This window comes from Sciurus carolinensis, chromosome 5 (genome assembly GCF_902686445.1).
Source record: "Sciurus carolinensis chromosome 5, mSciCar1.2, whole genome shotgun sequence".
In the NCBI taxonomy this organism is placed as follows: Eukaryota; Metazoa; Chordata; class Mammalia; order Rodentia; family Sciuridae; genus Sciurus; species Sciurus carolinensis.
Window position 1 is genome coordinate 87,422,526 of NC_062217.1, and position 7,943 is coordinate 87,430,468.

The 7,943-nt window shown below is 36.1% G+C and overlaps 1 non-coding gene across 1 annotated transcript; it reads right to left on the bottom strand.

Moving 5' to 3' along the window:
• Positions 1-4,389: 4,389 nt before the first annotated feature.
• LOC124986071 (U6 spliceosomal RNA) lies at positions 4,390-4,496 on the bottom strand. Its single transcript, XR_007108972.1, has one exon. It is a non-coding gene; the product is annotated as a U6 spliceosomal RNA (small nuclear RNA).
• Positions 4,497-7,943: the final 3,447 nt, after the last annotated feature.

Consider the following 7,943-nt stretch of genomic DNA (forward strand, 5'->3'; position numbering starts at 1 on the left):
TAGTTGTTTCTTTATCTCTTCCAAACACATATTTCCTTTTTTTACTAAAGTTATTATTTTACCTTTTTTAGATGTTAGACATTCCTTAATGAGCTGCCACATGGGAAAAGTACCTCTAGATAACGGGGATTGCTTTTCTGCTTTAATAAGATCCCCTTTATCATGTTCCCATTGTGGAATATTTAGGACTCCCTCTTCCAAAAACCAAGGACTAACCTTGGCCAACGTGGTTACATGTGCTATTACAGTAGATCATTTTACGGCAGTTCCATTAGCCTTAAGTACATCTTGTATGATTCCTATCATTTGGTTTCTAGACACTTGTGACCCCATCCTGGAGTTACGAGACCTCCCTTTACCGGTTATGCAGACTCCCTTCACTGGGGTTATTTGGCCTCCCTTTACTGGGGTTATCCTACAGTTTTCCTATAACTTACCTAAAGTTACTTAGTTTTCCTATAACTTACTTTAAGTTACTTACATGGGAGGATGCAGAAGGAGGAAGAAGTTCCCCGTCCGGGCCACCACTTGTTCCGTCCAGCGGAACCAGTGCGGAGAAAGGAGACACCACCAATCTTTAGTTGACCAGATTTATTGTGTCCTCCCTGTTTTCCTGCCTCCTTTCTTCTCCCACTATCTCCCTTCTTCTACCCTCTCCCTCTCTCCTCCCCCAGGCTCCTAGCTTATCAGCCATTTATAGCAAAGCTTTCTCTCATGCAGGAGAGCATACAGAGGAATGTTAGCATAGCACTATATGAATCACAAGCTGTCCACGTGCGGCATGATATTAGATAGCCAATCCTAGAGCCTGGAATCAACATGTCATAAGTCTCCAAGGAACTAGTAGGCAAGCAACCTTTTTGGGTACTTCCTTATTTTGGTATCCAGTGCCCTTTGACTCACTGCCAGGCGCCATCTTGTCCAAGACGGCCCTCAACATTGGATTATTTGCATTCTTGGTGTAGAGTTTTTTGAGTTCTTTATAGATTCTGGAGATTAGTGCTCTATCTGAAGTATGATTGGCAAAGATTTTCTCCCACTCTGTAGGCTCTCACTTCACATTTCTGATAGTTTCCTTTGCTGAGAGAAAGCTTTTTAGTTTGAATCTATCCCAGTTATTGATTCTTGCTTTTATTTCTTGTGCTATGGGAGTCCTGTTGAGGAACTCTGGTCCTAAGCTGACATGTTGAAGATCTGGACCTACTTTTTCTTCTATAAGATGCAAGGTCTCTGGTCTGATTCCGAGGTCCTTAATCCATTTTGAGTTTAGTTTCATGCATGGTGAGAGATATGGGTTTAGTTTCATTCTGTTGCATATGGATTTCCAATTCTCCCAGCACCATTTGTTGAAGAGGCTATCTTTTCTAGATTGTATATTTTTGGCACCTTTGCCTAGTATGAGAAAGTTGTATTTATTTGGGTTTGTGTCCATGTCCTCTGTTCTGTACCATTGATCCACCTTTCTATTTTGGTACCAATACCATGCCATTTTTGTTACTATTGCTTTGTAGTAGAGTTGAAGATCTGGTATTGCAATACCCCCTGCTTTGCTCTTTCTGCTGTGGATTGCTTTAGCTATTCTGGGTTTCTTATTCTTCCAGATGAATTTCATAATTGCTTGCTCTATTTCTGTAAGGTACATCATTGGGATTTTAATTGGAATTGCATTGAATCTGTATAGCACTTTTGGTAGTATGGCCATTTTGACAATAGTAATTCTTCCTATCCAAGAACATGGGAGATCTTTCCATCTTCTAAGGTTTTCTTTAATTTCTTTCTTTAGTGTTCTGTAGTTCTCATTGTAGAGGTCTTTCACCTCTTTTGTGAGATTGATTCCCAAGTATTTTATTTTTTTCAAGGCTACTGTGAATGGGGTAGTTTTCCTAATTTCTCTTTCTGGAAGATTCATCACTTATGCATAAAAATGCATTAGATTTAACTTTTTAATATATATTTCTATGCGATTTGCTAAAATTTTGTTGAGAATTTTTGCGCCGATGTTCATTAAGGATATTGGTCTGAAATTTTCTTTCCTCGATGTGTCTCTGTCTGGTTTAGGTATCAGGGTGATATTGGCTTCATAGAACGAGTTTGGGAGGGTTCCCTCCTCTTCTATTTCATGGAATAGTTGTCTTTAAAGGTTTCGTAGAACTCGGCTGAGAACCCATCTGGTCCTGGACTTTTCTTTGTTGATAGGCTTTTGATGACCTCTTCTATTTCATTGCTTGAAATTGGTTTATTTAAGTTGTGTATGTCCTCTCCGTTCAGTTTAGGTAATTCATATGTCTCTAGAAATTTGTTGATGTCTTCGAGGTTTTCTGTTTTGTTGGAGTATAGATTTTCAAAATAACTTCTAATTATGTTTTGTATTTCAGTCATGTCTGTTGTGATGTTTCCTTGTTCATTCCGAATTTTAGTAATTTGAGTTTTCTCCCTCTTTCTCTTTGTTAGTGTGGCTAAGGGTTTATCAATTTTGTTTATTTTTTCAAAGAACCAACTGTTTATTTTGTTAATTTTTCCAATTGTTTCTTTTGTTTCAATTTCGTTGATTTCGGCTCTGATTTTAACTATTTCCTGTCTTCTACTACTTTTGGTATTGGTCTGCTCTTCTTTTTCTAGGGCTTTGAGCTGTAGTGTTAAGACATTTATTTGTTGATTTCTACTTCTTTTGTTGAATGCGCCCCATGAAATAAATCTTCCTCTAAGTACTGCTTTCATAGTGACCCAGAGATTTTGATATGATGTGTCTTTGTTCTCGTTTACTTCTAAGAATTTTTTTATTTCCCTCCTGATGTCTTCTGTTATCCATTCATCATATAATAGTGTATTATTTAATCTCCAGGTATTGGAGAAATTTCTGTTTTTTATTCTGTCATTTATTTCTAATTTCAATCCATTATGATCTGATAAAGTACAAGGTAGTATCTCTATCTTCTTATATTTGCTAACAGTAGCTTTGTGGCATAAAATATGGTCTATTTTAGAGAAGGATCCATGTGCTGCTGAGAAGAAAGTGTATTCATTCTTTGGTGGATGGTATATTCTATATATGTCTGTTAAGTCTAAATTGTTGATTGTGTTATTGAGATCTATGGTTTATTATTCAATTTTTGTTTGGACGATCTATCCAGTGGTGAGAGAGGTGTGTTAAAATTGCATAGTATTATTGTGTTGTGGTCTATTTGATTTCTGGAATTGAGAAGGATTTGTTTGATGTACGTGGATGATCCAATGTTCGGGGCATAGATATTTATGATTGTTATGTCTTGCTGATTTATGCTTCCCTTAAGCAGCATGTAATGTCCTTCTTTATCCCTTCTGACTAGTTTTGGCTTGAAGTCCACATTATCTGAAATGAGGATGGATACTCCAGCTTTTTTGCTGTGTCCGTGTGCATGGTATGTTTGTCCCCATCCTTTCACCTTTAGTCTATGGGTATCTCTTTCTATGAGATGAGTCTCTTGCAGGCAGCATATTGTTGGATTTTTCTTTTTAATTGCCAGTCTATGTCTTTTGATTGATGAGTTCAGGCCATTAACATTCAGGGTTATTATTGTGATCTGATTTGTATTCCCAGTCATTTGACTCATATTTGTTTTTTGACATGATTTGGTTTCTCCTTTATTTGGCTATTCCTTTAGGCTAGCGCCTCCTGTTGCTGATTTGCATCCTTGTTTTTCATCTCTTCCTCATGGAATATTTTGCTGAGAATGTTCTGTAATGCTGGCTTTCTTTTTGTAAATTCCTTTAGCTTTTGTTTATCATGGAAGGATCTTATTTCATCGTCAAATTTGAAGGTAAGTTTTGCTGGGTATAAGATTCTTGGTTGGCATCCATTTTCTTTCAGAGCTTGAAAAATGTTGTTCCAGGCCCTTCTAGTTTTTAGGGTCTGGATTGAAAAATCTGCTGATATTCTTATTGGTTTCCCTCTGAATGTAATTTGATTCTTTTCTCTCGCGGCCTTTAAAATTTTGTCTTTATTTTGTATGTTAGGTATTTTCATAATAATGTGCCTTGGTGTGGGTCTGTTGTAATTTTGTATATTTGGAGTTCTATAAGCCTCTTGTACTTGGTTTTCCATTTCATTCTTCAGATTTGGGAAATTTTCTGATATTATTTCATTGAATAGATTGTTCATTCCTTTGGTTTGTTTCTCTAAGCCTTCCTCAATCCCAATAATTCTCAAATTTGGCCTTTTCATGATATCCCATAATTCTTGTAGATTCTGTTCATGATTTCTTACCATCTTCTCTGTTTGGCCAACTTTTTTTTCAAGATTAAATAATTTGTCTTCAGTGTCTGAGGTTCTGTCTTCCAGGTGTTCTATCCTATTGGTTATGCTTTCTATGGAGTTTTTAACTTGGTTTATTGTTTCCTTCATTTCAAGTAAAAAATATGGAACACTTCACGAATTTGCGTGTCATCCTTGCACAGGGGCCATGCTAATCTTCTCTGTATCATTCCAATTTTAGTATATGTGCTGCTGAAGCGAGCACTTCATTTCATTTTCTAGAAGCTTCAAACTTTCACAGGAATTATCCACATCCTGTGCATTCTTTTGAGGACAGAGCCTTGGTCCTTTAGGCAAAAGGTTCATTTTATGACTCAGATGATTTCTCTGTCTCATCCTTCTATACACACAGTCTCAGTTTCTCATGATGGCAAGGGTAATGGCAGAACAGAAAAGTCTAGGTAGAGGTAGAAAGTGGGATTGTAAGCATACCTGAGGAAATTCAGCTCAACATTTATGCTCAGTCTCTGAAAGGAAGGTGTAGTTTTGACCCAGTCATTAATATTTCTTCTCTCCTTTGTTGGGAATCCACATCTCTCTTTTTAGTGACACCAACAGGATCACATAAAAAATCTTTTTCATTTTGGAGGGGAAGAGGAGAAACTTTTTTATTTTGCGGAGAAAATATATGTGTGAGCAGAAGAGGTCAATTAATGAGAATAGTGTCCTCAACTTTCACAGTCAGTCAGACCAAAAGCAAAGAAAAAACAAAATTAAACCATGCCTAGTAGTATCCCAGTAATGAGTGGCATGTGAATATGAAAATGGAGAAGAACCATGAATTGTCATTCGACCACCCTATTAACAATCCTATAGACCAGAATTGTCAAAAGCAAGTTAAGATTCTAAAACTTGAAAACATGTAGTTTTAGAATCCTTCAAATACAAGAAAACATTTTAAATTGTAGGATAACATATTAGTCCACAATTTTGTAGGCATGGCACAGACTCTGAAAAACCACTTCAGTGTCTCTTCAGAAGACAAGCTCCTTTAGAGAGGTATGGGTAGAGGAGAGGTGCCACTGAACACTGAACAGCACCATGTGAAATTTCTAGAGGACCCTTGGACAATTCTAATCTTTAGCTAGCTATCATCTATCCATGTTTTCCTGTACATTTCTGTCTATTTCTCCATATATATGTGTATGTGTATGTATATATGTGTGTATATATATGTGTATACACAAATATTATTATTTGCTCAATTTCCTTTTAAGATACTGTGAAAACAAAGAATATAGAGTATAACATTTATTTTTTATTAAAAAAATTTTTTTTGTAGTTGTAGATGGACAGCGTGCCTTTAGTTGTTTCATTTTTTTGTGTGTGGTGCTAAGGATCAAACCCACTGCCTTACATGTGCTAGGCAAGTGCTCTGCCACTGAGCTACAGCCCAGCCCCGAGTATAACTTTTATGAAGAACTATTTATATTAACATATATTCATTAATTCATATATGACTGTATATTCACATACGTTAATATAAATAGTTCTTCATAAAGGTTTTATACTCTATTCTTTGTTTTCACAGTATCTTAGGAGAAAATTGAGCTAATAATAATATCCACAACCTTTCGTACATATGTACACACACACACACACACACACACATATATGTACACACATGTATATATACACACATGTATATACATATGCATTCATATACACTTATATGTCACTATAAATATACATTCATATATGTCAATATAAATATTTCTTCATAAAAGTTATACTCTATATTCTCTGTTTTCACAGTATCTTAGGAGGAAATTGAGCTAATAATAATATCCACCCTTTTGTGAGTGCATATCATATTTTGGATATGGGTCAATTTCCAATACTCTGTATACCTTACAAATATATTGGTACAAGAAATCCAATTCCAGTGATATCCAGTACACAGACACAATTTTAAAAACTGGGGTTTTTTGGAATTTTGAAAGGGAATGTTGCTTTAGTTGCTGACTAATTAAGTGTGAGAGTAATTTTCATGACTAATATCAATGACTGTAACAGAATATTCATGAATTGAATATGTGTCTGATGGCACAGAGCCCAGAAAACACCTTGTTATCAGCTTGGTTTTGTTGCTGCTATTTCTTTTGCTTCATTCTTCAGAATTCCAGAAGTCCCAAGAAGTTACTCTGGAACCATGTGTGGTGTCTCCAGTCTGGATTCAGGCAGTAAGAAGCAATTCCTCTGCTTCAGTGTACTTCCCTTGTGTGTCCTCTGTAAGCTTGTTCTATTGAGAAGCATGGTAATGCAGATACAAAGGTGGGATCTGAGTTTGGACAGGAGTTGCAACTGAGCTGCTATCCCAATCCTTGCTAATTTCACTTTCTTTTCAATATAGACCAGTGATACATGGCAGAAGGGCTAACACTGAAACATGTAGGCCTCTTGGAAGGAACATGTAGGGAATATAACTTCAAGAATAGGACAAGTTTCCTCAGCACTAACTTCCACATGAACAATGGAGGTGTAATGTGTGTGGGAATTTGATCAGAACTTCCCCTTCACATGGCACAGACTCAAGCTCACTCTCTCTCATTATATCATTACTACTACATCTGGTCCCACTGCTCTTTTATTCCTTCTTTCATACAAACATCTTTTCTTTTCTAGCCTTTGTTCCCATTTTCTATTAGTATTATGTAGCTACTTTCTGACGCCCTATTCCAACATAAAAACATTAACAAATTCAATGCTTTCACTAATCCTATAAGTGCTCTACAGCCCTCCACATAGTGACCTGCTTTAACTGTGTAAGACTTGACCCAACTCTAAAAACACATATTCTGAAGGGAAGATACTTTCATATATAGTCTGTCACCCAAGTATCCATAAATGATTCAGCTTTCAGTCCTTCATCATTGTGCACCTTTACATAGGAACATAATAATATTATAACACAGAAAACACACACACACACATATAGAATCATACAAATGCATACAAAACATGGGTCATTGGGGCCTTGTCTTTGGGGTTTTTATTTTTGTATCTGGGGAGTGGATTATCTCCCTGTTTCCTCTTCATCATGTGAACTGCTTCCCTCCACCAAACCATTTTGCGATAATGTTCTGCCTTACTATGAGCCCCAAGGAGTGAGCTGGCTATCTATGGACTGAGACCTCTAAAACTGTGAGCCCTCAAATAAACTTTTACAAAGTTGTTACTGTCAGATATGTTGGTCACAAAAACAAAAAACTAAAACACCATAACAGCAATGTTAGCGAATCTGTTTCTGTTGATCTATTTGGCTGATATTTACATAACTATGACCTAGTTAGCTATCATTTAAATTTCTAATTATGTTAGTAAGAGAAAAGAATGATAATCATGTTCATCAGAACTCTTCTACTCCCTTGTAGTGTTGGGAAATTTTGGCAATCTGAGGTGCTGCTATGAAAGATACTGAAAAAAGAAGGTAGTTAGCAAGAAAATGCTAAACTATAGAAAAGTTTCCACATATTTTCCTCAAATTTATATTATTTTCTTTTGTTCTTACTATGAACTAGTGATTTTGAATGATTAATATATATTAAAATAGAAATCCTGCTGAACAGAGTGACCCATACCCATAATTCCAGTAGCTTAGGAGACTTAGGTAGAAAGATCACAATTTCAAAGTCAGACTCAGCAATATAGC